Source organism: Protopterus annectens, chromosome 6.part0 (assembly GCF_019279795.1).
Source record: "Protopterus annectens isolate FY-2018-M chromosome 6.part0, PAN1.0, whole genome shotgun sequence".
NCBI classification, from domain to species: Eukaryota; Metazoa; Chordata; order Ceratodontiformes; family Protopteridae; genus Protopterus; species Protopterus annectens.
Genome location: NC_056737.1, coordinates 1,156,904,830 through 1,156,918,350, shown reverse-complemented (window position 1 = coordinate 1,156,918,350; position 13,521 = coordinate 1,156,904,830).

Here is a 13,521-nt window from a genome sequence, read left to right as displayed (position 1 = left end):
GGATCGCCACAGCAGAACTCCGGTCCGCTCATGATTGGCAGTGGATTTTTTTTTATGGTGCGGAGTTGCCAGCCCGACGCCCAACCTTCAATGAAGTCATGACCATGCACGCTCGCATCTGCATGTCTTTAATGTCACTAGACAGCGGGGAGGACATGCAGACTCCACACAGAAGGCACTCCAGCAGAGAATCGAATGGGAGAACCTCTTACTGTGAGGCGACAATGCTAACAGCTGCACCACCACTGCTCACACGCCAATTAAAATAAACATTCATACCCTTTGGAAACAAAGCATCAAACTTTAATATATACACTGCTTCTTTATAAGTTTATTCTTGCTGACACCCACCCCCCCCAAAAAAGAACACTCTACTTTTTCTAAAATTGTGGCTTGTAAACCATGAACAGAACTACCATATGCTTCCAAAAAATGTTGTGCCACTGAACTCTTCCTTTTTATTTAATATATCATGAACATGTTCTTATAGCCATATTTTAAAAGCCCTTTTGGAATCACCCACATAAAAATTACAGGGACATCTGAGGGCATAAATAATGCACTCAATGTCACACCTGTAATTCTCACAAACTTCAAATCTTCAACCATTTTAAGAGTCTAAAATAAGGTACAATAAATTTGCATGCTTTGCATTTGCCACATCCTACTATCCCTTTTCTTCTTAATGACTCGTATAAAACCTCCTTGGGTCTACAGAACCTGGATTTCACCAAAAAGCTCTTAATATTCCTAAACCACTCTATATGAAGCAACAAGTTTTAGGCATCCATGAACTTCCAACGTTTAAATTTGATAACAGTTCCCACTGTGTTTGTACTATCTCATAAAACATATTGCTAAATCACTATATGTGGTTAGAGAATACATTTCACAACCAGATTCAGTATTGTTATTTAATTTGGAAACTCCCTTCCATTTTCTATTATTTCCTATATACACTTTATTAAATCTAGACCATGCCTTAGCAATTGTATCTTCACCATAACTACACTTTTGGAACATCTCAAAAGTATAACCTATCTCCCTTAAAAATCTCATCACTGCATAGTCTGTAAAGACATATGCATTCACCATAAGGTAAGGGATCAGTCGTATGCCCAGGATGACAGCTATTTGCTTTCAAATAATATATATCCCCATGAAATTTCCTATGTACTTTTGTAGTTAGTGTTCCATCTTCCTTAAGTAACAAATCTGCATCCAAACACCTTCTTCTCTATTTGGATGCCATCACATGTAAAATTAAATCTGTTTACTTGTAATTCAAAAAATGTTGCACTTCCTGTTCCCCTCTTTCACATAAAATAATCAATAAATCTAAAATAGCACTTAACATATTGACAAAAAAAAAAATCTTTTCCTATAAACATTCAACTAAAAACAAGCCCATAGTTAAATTAGCATACAAGGGGGCAAAAGTCACCCCCATAGCTGTTCCACATTTCTGATGATATATTTGACTATCAAACTCAAAATAATTATTCTTCAAACAAAAATGTACTAAATCTACAATATATTCTGTGGTGGGTGACTGACCCATGAATAATCTGATTGCCTCAAGGCCATGGCAATGTTTAATATTAGTATATAAACTTTTCACATCTAGAGTCACCCAATACATCTTATTAGTCCATTGTACTGTCCTTAACTTACTTAAAAAAAAAAAAATCAAAAATATCTTAACATAAGCAGTTAATAAAACTACCTTGGGTAGCAACAGGAAATACAGCAAATGTCCTAGATTATAAGTAAAGTAATTTCTACCTGAAACAATGGGGTGCCCCGGAGGGCCCTGTATATTTTTGTGAATTTTAGGTAAACAGCAGAATGTGGCAATACAATGACTGTTCATAGTTGGTTTCTTCTGAACATCATCAGCAGTTAAGTAACCTAACCTGACACCTTTATTAAGTAAAGATAAGGCTCCCAAATAGTGACTTGTAACTACCTTTGAATAAACTGAATTATCATCCAAATGTTCATGGCACATCTTCAAATACTGGGATATATGCATCACAACTAGTTTGTTTCCCCTTGTATTTAAAAAACAGCTGCTCATTTTTAGTCATATTTAATAATGCTGACCACTCTTCTCTAGTTAAATTATAAATATTCTGTTTTTGATTTAAAAGCATATTTAATTCTGTTTCAGTGAAAAAATCTGTTTTATGAAAATAACTAATGTCAGCATAAAAAAAACCTGGAACATAACAGCTGTGTTTTAACACAGCTAGTATCAAATAAGCAGCATGCATTGTATTTATCATCAAAAGCACAAGAAAAATAGTTCTCTTCCATACTAGAATCACTGGCATTAATACATTCATTTTGTTTAGTACTATTTACAGTATTAAACATGCATTTAAATTGTAATTTCCTAACCAGTCCAAAAATGTCTTTTCCCTTCATATAGCTTGGGAACCATGGGAACAAACCTCAGACCACAATTCAACACAGAAAGTTCACTGCTTGAAAATACATACCCGGAGTGAAAATACATACCCGGACAAATTGACAACATAGCCAGCATTCTCACCACTTGGTTCACTTGTAGTAATTATTTGGGGGGGAGATTAGAATGCCCTTGGTTTGGAAACTGGTTCTCTCTCTGCCTTTTTCTGTTTGGTGGTTCTTAAAGTCTGCCATGCGGCCCATTCTGTAAGGTCTGATGAAATTCTGAAGGTTTTTGTCCCCTTGGCAGTTCATCTTCCTCTGTTGATGTATTGTAAGTAGTACCAACAGAAGAATAAGATCACTGTTCCTCATGGGGGGGGGGTCTGGTTCCCTGGGGCCTGGGCTGGACTGACTTAGTGGGAGCAGGAAAGGACCATTGCTTGGTGGGACAAGGACCAAGGGCAATCCTAATTGCTCCAGACTGGCCATGCCAACACTGGTACCCACTACTGCACAATCTGTCACCAGTGCCCCCATTGCACCTACCCCAGATCCCAACCCTCCTGACTTAGCAGGAGGGACAGATCTTGCATCCACAATTGCAGACCCTGAACCTTGCAGCCTGGCTTATTCTTTGAATTCTCCTCCAGTGGCCAGCCTAAGCAAGCAGGTGCTGGATGTCATACGTGAAGCCAGACAACCCAGTGCAAGGAAATTCTATGCTGATAAGTGGAAAAGGTATTGTTCATGGATTCACACTAAAGGAGCAGATACAGCACAGCCCTCCTTACCTATCATCCTGGATTACCTAGCAGACCTACTCCACAGAGGCCTGTCCTTCTCTTCTATTAAGACCCATGCCTCTGCCATCTCTACTCATTACAGCACTGAGCCACCTCTCTTTTCACACCCTCTCATCAGGCAATTCCTGAGAGGGGCTAACAACTTAAGGCCACCAAGAAGAGCCCCCACCCCTGCTTGGGACCTTAATTTTGTGTTGGAAAAGCTCACACTACCTCCCTTTGAGCCTGCAGTGTCAGCAGAGTTAAAATTCCTGTCTTGGAAAACAGCCTTGTTTCTGGCCATCACTTCATCTAGAAGATTGTCTGAGCTACAAGCATTTGTGGCTGTGGAACCCTTCATTATTTTTCATGCTGACAGCGTCTTCCTCAGGACTAACCCAACTTTCATGCCTAAAGTGGTGTCCAGTGTGGCTCTGAACCAATCTATTTGCCCACCTTTTTCTGTAATCCTCAAAATAAGGGGGAAAGGATCCTGCACTCTTTAGATGTGTACAGACAGCTCAGATTCTATCTTGATAGGACTAAGCCCTTCAGGAAATCTGACCAGATACTAGTCACCTTTGCACCAGGGGCAGAGGGCAAGGCCATTTCAAAACAAACCATCTCCAAATGGATAGCACACTGTATCCATTTCTGTTACAAACGCCATGGGAAGCCACCCCTTCAGGGGGTCAGAACGCATTCCACTAGGGCAACTTCAACCTCTACAGCCTTTCTCAGGAGTCCCTACCAGGGACATTCTGGAAGCTGCTACTTGGAGTTCTGTTCATACCTTCACCAAGCATTACCACCTGCCTATCTTTTCCAAATCCAGGGCAGGCTTTGCAACAGCAGTCCTGTAGGGCATACTAGCCAGCCCCAACTCTTCTTGACTGCCTCCACCCATTCTTAAGCTTTGGAAATCAACCCAAATGTGATGACTGCAACAGTGAAACATGAAGAACATAGTACAGTTGTGTACACTTACCATAAATGTAGATGTTCGAGTGTATTCACTGTTGCAGTCCTGGTTTACCACCCTCCAGCCCCCTTGTCTCTCTCTCTTTCTCTCTCTCTTCCTCACTCCTTACAGGGTTATTGGAATTTACTTTTTACTGGTGATGTTTTTCCACCATAACTTAGCTCCCTATCTGGGGGCTCCTGACATTTGGGGCAAGAAAAACTGATATGATGGTATTGACTGCCTGTTTTTATACCCCTGATGATCTGACATCAGTCCTGAAGCGACAACAACCGATGCAGAAATACTAAGCCTCTGGTGTTTGGGTCAACTAAGGGCTACCCCTGTCAGGATAACCCAAGTGTGATTACTGCAACAGTGAATACACTTGAACATCTACATTTATGGTAAATTTACACAACTGTACTTTGTCTGTTTTCATCCAGTTCAGCATTTGGGTTGTTGTATCCAACCAGATCTGACCTTGGCACTTTCTTCCAGAGATTTGAATCCGAAGCTCTGACTCCTCCTCTATTGAGAATACCCTTTTCTACCCAAATTACCTCAGATCTTGTTTGCCATCTGTTCTACCCAGATGTGTTATCCAAGATCTGTTACAGTCTAGCCTTGATATGTGAAAGTTTTTTTTTTCCTGCTCATTTCCTTCCTTTAGTATTTTTGTACTGTTAGTATAGCACAGGGTAGTGGTATGCTTAGATTCTTGTACTTTTAAGCATTTATTCCTTTTCTATAGTGTCAATTTTCCAGATAGTTCTATAGTTAGATTGCATTTTAGGTTAGTTTAATATAGTTTGTGTTTTGTGTGTGTGTGTGTGTGTGTGTGTGTGTGTGTGTGTGTGTGTGTGTGTGTATATATTTATTAGTAAAATAGTAAGATAGTTGATGCAGAATTTATGCAGTTTATTCTAATAGCATTTTGAAAATATTCTGATGTCATACAAATTTTCAGGATTCAAAAAGTGTTCGGCATGTGGACACAACATCCCTCCTGAAGACCCCCATTGTTGTTTAGGTGCTTCTTTTCTGCATGCAAACTGTGATATCTGTGCTGCCCTTGGCACTAGACTTATATAGAGTAGGAGGTAAAAAATAATCATTAAATGATTGCTCCCCCCATGGGTATGGTCTTCAACTCCTATGATATCTTCTGAGGCAAGACCACCATCTGCTTCTCCCAGTGCTTAGATGAGGAAGGAGAAAGAAAAGGATAAGGCTAAAGAAAAACACAGAGACAAGTCTTTAAAGAAAAGGGCTGAAGAAAAATTAGAAGAAGAGAGTCTTGACAGGTCAAGAAAGAGGTCCTCAAATCCATCTAGTCTTTCAGGTCCAATACCAAAACTTAACAGCAGTCGCATCCACCTGTCAGTTGGGTCCAAATTCCCTTCCCTTGAGCTATTTTTTTCTCTGGAGCTAGTGAGCCCTTGACCTCATTCACCGATCCTCCAAGATAAATGACCTTTTAGGCCCTAATTGGTAGCTTCATTATCAGTATTAGTCTGATCTACTAGAAGTATCATAATGAGGAAACTTTTGAGGGCACAGATCCAACTGGGAGTCCTCCCAGTACCATCCCCAAAGAGGAGGTCCAGGTACAGGCCCATCGATCACATCTCACTTTCTCCGATACTGGTTCAGTATTTGGAACTGTTTTTCATGGGTCCAAACCCTTCTGGCACACTTCATTTGGATTCAGCAGTCACAGGGACTTCAGCTTCAACTATGTCCCCCACTCTCAACTCCAATGCTATCAGATCGTGATTATTCCTGTAGCAAAGGATTGGTGTTGGAACTGACTCTGGGATTTTTTGAGCATTTTCTTACCCTCTGTGCCTTGACACTCAGCAGCTCAGGTCCAAGGTCATCCTAGAAGCTGATCTCTGTTGAAGTAGGGAGGCCTTCCTGAGTTAGTGGACAGTGGAAGTATTTCCTCAGCTCCAGTTATGGCATCAGTTTCCAAGGCTGAGAAAATGGCCTTGTCTAGTCCAAGAGGATAGGTGCATGCACCAAGTTTGGATTTGTCCTGACACCCAGTGGAACCTGTTCCTTATGCCTCCCATTTGGATCACAGGGACAGTTAGAACCCATAAGCTTTGAGACCACTCAACACTCGTAATACTCAGTCTGATTCCAACCTGTTTCCACCAGAGCCTCAGAGACATGTTCCAAGGAAACAGATGTGCAAATGGAAGCACATAGATTCCTGTCCTGAGCCAGTCACTGAATACCTGGATTTGGATGAGTGAAAAAGATTCCCTAGATCCCCCCCTGGGAGATGTCACATTTGGGGACATCCTGGAATTGATGAAGAAGAAGGGAGGATAGTCCACTGAAACCTCCTTCTCTGGATGAGTCTGTGTTTCTTGAATCTTTTGGGTCTGGCTCATCTGCATCCTGAGTGGTTCCCCCCCCTGAAGATACACTCATAGATCTCATGACACAGAGAACATGGAAGGAACTTGATATTATACAGCCAAGTACTAAAAAACATGACAGAATTTTAGCAGCCATGAAAGATAAGAAGCATTGGTCAAAAGAACCCCCCAGTAGATGCCATGATGGTAGCAGTAACCACAAAGAAAGAACTGTCTGAGGTGAGTTCTTCTGTCCATTGCCCTAACAGAGAGTCAAGGGCTTTGGACAGATTTGAGAAATGGGCTTATGCTTTGGTGATCTTTGGTGTCAGAGCACTGAATTACCTCACACACGTGACAAGTATTCAAAGGAATTTGATCAAGGAGATTTCCAAGTCTCTTTCAAGTAACGTGTCTTTGGGTGTTCAAAAAACAATGGACACCCAAATGTCTACCCTGCAATCTACCTCTAATGTAGCCATGTGCCTGTTATCCAACACAGCAGATGACACAGCTAGAGTTGCTAGTGTAGGCATTACCATTCATCGCCATGCCTGGATACTGCTATGGAATTTCACTGAAAACTGTTACAACATTCTTTATTAATGCCCCTTTTGATGGTTCCATTCTTTTTTGGTCCCAAAGTTTAAGAGGTGCATTCTAGGAGTCAACGAGATGGTAAGAGCCTGTCTGGGATAGGAATCTATTTCTGTACCCCACAAAGATCCTATACAGGAATCAAGGGGAGGTAAGAAAATGTGTTTCAGGAAATTGTAGGGTTTTCACAATGACACTGCTGGGGATAGACCCCCTCTCCCGAGGCAGGGGAGGAGGAAATGTGAATGGGTTTCACCCCAGAGGCAGAAACAGGCCATAAAACCAGGGTTTCCATGGTCACTTCACTGAGAAACCCTACCAGCACCTTTGAAGTTTTACCTGACTGCTACACTCTGGAGGCAGTCCTTAACCTTACACTCACAAGCCTGGTCATTACATCAGATTCCTTGATGCTAAGGATAATCACTAATGGCTATACCATTCCTTTTTATATCTTCTGTAGAAACATTAAAGATTTCCCAATACTCCACCTGAGTAGTTGAAATCTGCAGCAACAGAAGTTTCAAAGTTGCTAGAAAAAAAGAGCCATCCAACAGGTCTCCCTGACAATTTAGAATCTGGACTTTACTTCAGGATCTGATGTTGTCCTTTTCATTCTTCCTCACTGATCGGTCATGGATTTGACCCTCGGATCTGAACTGGATGCATTTTTCAGACTTGGATCCCAGTCTTGAGCTCCTCCCTCTACCCACAATGCTCGGCACCTTCCCCAGCTTTCTCAGATCTCATTTGCCGCCATTGCAACTAGATATGGATTTCCAGTTTCAAGTGAGATACAACTTTTTTTTTTTTTGAGAAAGCTAAGTCTAAAAATGTCCCTTTTTCTCTTTGGATATTTTGTAGCATAGCTATCCTCCCCTCCTGTATAGTTCTTGCTGGCATTAGGGACTGCTGCCAGTGATTGCTTCCTTCCCCCTTTTAAATCTTCTGCTCTTTTCTGTTTCAGTGTCGTTGGAACTTCTGACATGATAGTTGTCTCTGGTATGGATATGGGCAAGATGATGATGAGATTTCTCAAGACTCAAATCTAGATGGGGGTTCTGCGAACTCTGTCCCATCTTGGATCCATGAGTGTTTCCACCAAACCTATTCAGTTTCCTTCTCTGATCCGACTGGTGATCTTGGAGCCCCAGGATCCTAAATACCCAAGAGAGTTGGCATTGAATCTGTGGAGGCTTCCTTTCTCAACTCGGATGGCTACCCTGACTAGCCCTACTCTGATTTCATCAGATCAGAGTAGGTTGGCATTGGGTACAGGGGGAGGGATTTGGCTCCAACCTTCTTGGTTCCATCCCTTTCTCTTGGTGCTTTGGCCTTTGACAGCTCAGGTCTGATTCTGTTTGGAGACGACAAATCAGGAGTTGTCCCCATCCTTTCTTCCTCAACTGTCTTGGCTCCGAGAGAGATGGGGGGAGGTTCTCTGGGTCAATTGGCTTTCCAGATTTTAGAAAGGGATTTCTCTTCACATAGAGAGCCGAACTCTCTTATCTATGATACTCCTTTCATCCTTAATTGGATCTGAAAGCCAAGCCCATCATTCCTATCAAAGGCCAGCCTGCCCTGAGAATTCTCCAGGACCTTCCCCCAAGTAAGCCCCCCTTTCTTCCGACACCTCCCCCGAACACCCCACGGAGGAGGTTCCTCGAAAGGAAATATTCAAGAGGAGGCACATAGACTCCACTGTAGGTCCTTCACCAAAGACACAGACTTTGATGAGGGAGAAGGATCCCCATGATCACCATTGGATGATATCTCTTTTGAAGACATCTTAGAGATCCTTAGACAGAAAGGTGGCTGGTCAGCCCAACCTCCTCAATCTGAAGAGTTGGTGTTCTTGTAGGCTTTTGGAGCGGGCCCATCTATGTGTTGGCTGGTGCCCCCGATGGATGAACTTATTGATTTTAGTTGCCCAATGGGCTTGAAAGGAGCCAGACACTATTGAACTGCTCCACAAATGCCCAGACAAATTCCTTATTCTCCCTAAAGACAAACTGTATTGAACTAAAGGTGTTCCTGTTGATGACATTGTTCTGGCAGCAGCCACCAAAAAGGAGCTAGCCGAACAGTGCTCCTTTGTCCATCCACTGAACAGGGAATCTTGAGCGATGGACAAGTTTGGGTAGCCCATTTACACCTCAGCTACTTTTGAGCTGAGGTAATTAAATTACTTGGCACATTTCACTTGCATGCAGACAGATTTTGTCAAAGAACTTGCCAACTCTTTCGCAGAGACCATGTTGAATGAGAACTTCAAGAAAGTATATCCCCAGTTGGCTACTGTTGCTTCCATGGCTAATTCCTCCATGAGGCTCATCTCCCATACAGTGGAGGGCAGCTCACAGGCAGCTGGCTCAGGTATTGCTGTCAGATGACAGGACTTGATGAGGCTTTGTGACTGTGTGGAACCTTTCAAAGTGTCTTTTGTCAATGCCCCCTTTGTTAGCTCCTCTTTGTTTGGGCCATCCATCAAAGAAACTCTTACTCACAGTGAACAGGAAGGCGAGAACCTGTCTGCCATGGGAATCAAGTTTTCTACCCCTCAGTTTACCTTTTCTAGAAATCAACGAGATAGTAAGAAGACTTGGTTTTGAAAATCCCAAGGGTCTTTTCAGGATCAACACATGGATTCTTCCTTCAGAAGCAGAGGAGGAAGTTTTAATGGTAGGCACAGTTCTCACATGCAGAGGGAGTCTGCAGATTCAGGGCTTCAGACAATCATTCTCTGACAGGCCCTGTCAGTGCTCCTAAAGTGTTGCTTGACTGTCCATCTCTGGAGGCAGTTGGAGGTTATTTTTTACTGCACCTGGATGCCTGGACCAATCTGACAAGAAATGCCTGGGTGCTAAGCATAGTATCCAGAGGTTATTACATTCCTTTTGCCTTCCTCCTTCAGTGGAACAAAAGAAACTCCCAGACATACCACCCAGTCAGAGGCAGCACGCAACACTAGAGAGTCAAAAAATGCTGCAAAAAAGAGTCATCTAAGGAGTCCCAACTAAATAAAGGTGATTTAGAATTTACTCTCGCTTCTTTTTAGTGCCAAAGAAAATGGGGGACCTGAGATCCATTCTGGATCTCAGCATTCTAATTCAGTATGTAAAGAAGTCAATGTTCCAAATGGTTACGGTGCAGTCCATTGTACCACTGTTGTGTAAGGGCAATTGGATGTGCTCTATATTCCTTCAGGACACATACTGTCAGAGATGCTCCAGAAGACATCTGCACTTCAGGCTGGGAGCCAGTAATTACCAGTTCAGAGCTTTGCCCTTTGGACTCACCACAGCCCGCATGGTGTTTACCAAATGCACGGTAGTAGTGGCAGCTAACCTGAGACTGAAAGGATTCCGTGTTTTTCCATATTTGGATGACTGGCTTCTAACTTCCCCAACCTGACATCAACTACTTCAGGCCAGGGATTACTTGTTTCAGATCTTCATCTCCCTGGGCATTACCATAAACCTTGCCAAAGCAAACCTGTTTTCCATTCAGAATTTGGAATCCGTTGGTGCCCTTCTGAATATGACACACCAAATGGCTTCTTTACCTCCACATCTTATAAGTTCTTTGAGAAACCAAGTACGGAACATACTGCCCCTACTGTCTCCATCTGCAAAATGATACTACAAACCCTTGGTTCTGTGTCAGCTGCCATGATCCTAGTTCCTTTAACAAGGTTTATTATGTGAATCCTCCAATGGACTTTAGCTGTTCAGTGGTCTGTTTTTTACAAGCAGTTGTCTGTTCCTATCAAGTTAACGCCAATCTGAAGATGTTATCTTCAATGGTGGATTCATCCGGATGACCTTTTCCCGGACAGGCCTTTCCTCCTTCCTCCCCTCACAGCCACAGTGACCACAGATACTTCTGAACTGGGGTAGGTGGACATTTCAAGGGAAAGCTGGTCCAAGGCACATGGTCTTCCTCAGACACCAGATTGCATATCAATATCCTAGAGATGAGAGCAGTTCTTCCAATGCTGCAAGCCTTTCTGGACAGATTCCCCTTTGGGACTATTGCAATACACACAACATGTCAGTAGTGTGGTACATAAACAAACAAGGAAGAACACACTCTTACCCCTTATGCAGAGAGGCCATGAGGGTCCTTGGGATGGGTGACATCTTCAGACTGCTTTCTAGTTGCCGCATATATACTGGGGAAATCCAGTGTTCTGGCAGACAAACTCAGCAGGTCCATCCTGACACCTCACAAGTGGTCCCTCAGTCAGTCAGTGGCCAATCTGATTTTCAGCCATTGGGGCCAAACTTGCTGCAACCACTTTGCTTTCCCCCAAAACAAGTGCAGGAAATACTTTCCTCTGATCTCCCCACCAGGGGAGTCACCGAGGGATGCTCTAGTTCTTGATTGGCTCCCTGGTCTTCTATATGCTTATCCTCCACTTCCTTTGATACTGAAATTCCTACAGAAAGCCAGCAGGCTGAAGAGCTCAGTCATCCTCACTGGCCCCCTTTGGCCTCGTTTTGGTTCCCTTTTCTCTGGTTTCACCTGAAATATCCTCTATGGATTCTAGAGCCCAGCCAGGACCTCCTATCTCACCCGTCAGACAGCAGGTTACCCAATCTCTCCACCCTTAAGTTAACCAACTGGTTTCTCCATTTCCAGTAATTGTACAAAGGTCCAGGCTTGCTTCCCCTGATCGGGATATAGTTTTAGCATCCCAAAAAGCATCTACTAAGGAGCTCTGCAACAACAAATGGACAAGATTTACTATATGGGCTTCCCAAGAGAATATTGACCCCCCCCACTTTCAGCCCAAGTTTCAGCCATCCTTCATTTTCTTACCTCTCTTTTTAAGGAAGGAGCTAGTTTTTCAACTATAAAACTTCATTTAGCAGCTATTTCCAGGTTTCATACTGTGAATGATTTTTATTCCCTTTCTATTTCCAGATTATGTAAGGCATTCATGAAAGGGATTATTCTGCTTAGTCCTCTTATAAAGGATCCTTCTCCTTGGGATCTAATGGTTATATTTCAAGGCCTGACTCGAAAACCTTTTAAAACAGCAAATGCTTATAATATGATATTCCTGTCTTGAAAAACTATCTTTTTGCTAGCTATTACATCAACAAAGAGAATTGCTGAACTTCATGCCTTATCATCCAAAGTGCCTTACATCATGTTTCATAAGGATAGGGTGTCTCTTTGTACCAATCCATTCTTTATGCCTAAAGTAACTAAAAAGAATAATATTAAACAGTCTACACAGTTGCCTGTCTTCTTCCCAAATTTTTATAACAAGGGCAAATATGTTTTACATCTTCTTGACGTGCATGGGCAACTACATTTCTACCTTCATGGAACAAAACAGTACAGAAAGTCTGACCAACTATTTATATTCTTTTTGCCTAACTGTTTAAGTCAAACAGTCTCCAAAATTACCCAGAAAAATACTGACTGTATTTCACTGATCTATTCAAATAGAGGTCTGGAATTGCCTCGGTGTCTTAGGGCCCATTCTACTAGATCTATGGCTATATCATCTGTTTTTTCCTCCAGAACATTGATTCATAAAGATTCATACCTTTGTGGCACATTATAAATTGGACATTGTCTTCAGAAGTAGAGCTTCCTTTGGTTTGACAGTGCTCTGGCATATCCTTCCTTGAGGCCACACAAGAGTTATGTAGCTGGGGACTCTGACCCATCAGTAAGGAAAAATGAAAAGGACAACATCAGATTTAGATGTTATGTTCTTACAATAACTTGGCACCTGCGTTGTCCATTTTCATTCTTCCTCACCTTCCCTCCTAACCATCCCCAGTCCTGGTTGCTCTGGATGGTCACAGTACAGTACATACTACCTCTGTTGAGGAAGGATGATTGGATGTACTCTGTAGATCTCCAAGATACCTACTACGGTATAAAGATTGAAAGGCAATTCAGGAGATTTCAACATTACCATTTGGGAGTCAGTCAATACCAGTTCAAAGCATTGCCTTTCGGTCTCACCACAGCCCCCCGGTGTTCGCCAAGATTATGGCATTGGTAGCCGCTCATTTATGACTGAAAGGGATCCCAGTCTTCCCATATCTGGATGATTAGTTTCTAATTTTTGCCTACAGGAATCTGCTGCTGCTGCAGCATCAAGCATTTCAATAACTATCAATCATGTAAAGAGCAAACTGCCCCATACTCAACCCATAGAATTCATAGGATGTCAGATCAATACATTTCAACAAAATGCCAAACTTACAACAGCAAGAGTGCTGTCATTAAGACTAGTGGCTTCTCAGGTAATTCAGCATCCCCATCCGCAAGCAAGGTTGCTGCTAAACTAGATCGGGTGCTTCTCACTAGCCTTAGGCATCACGAAGGAAATATTGACAGAGTATATTTATTCTACTATGTTGTA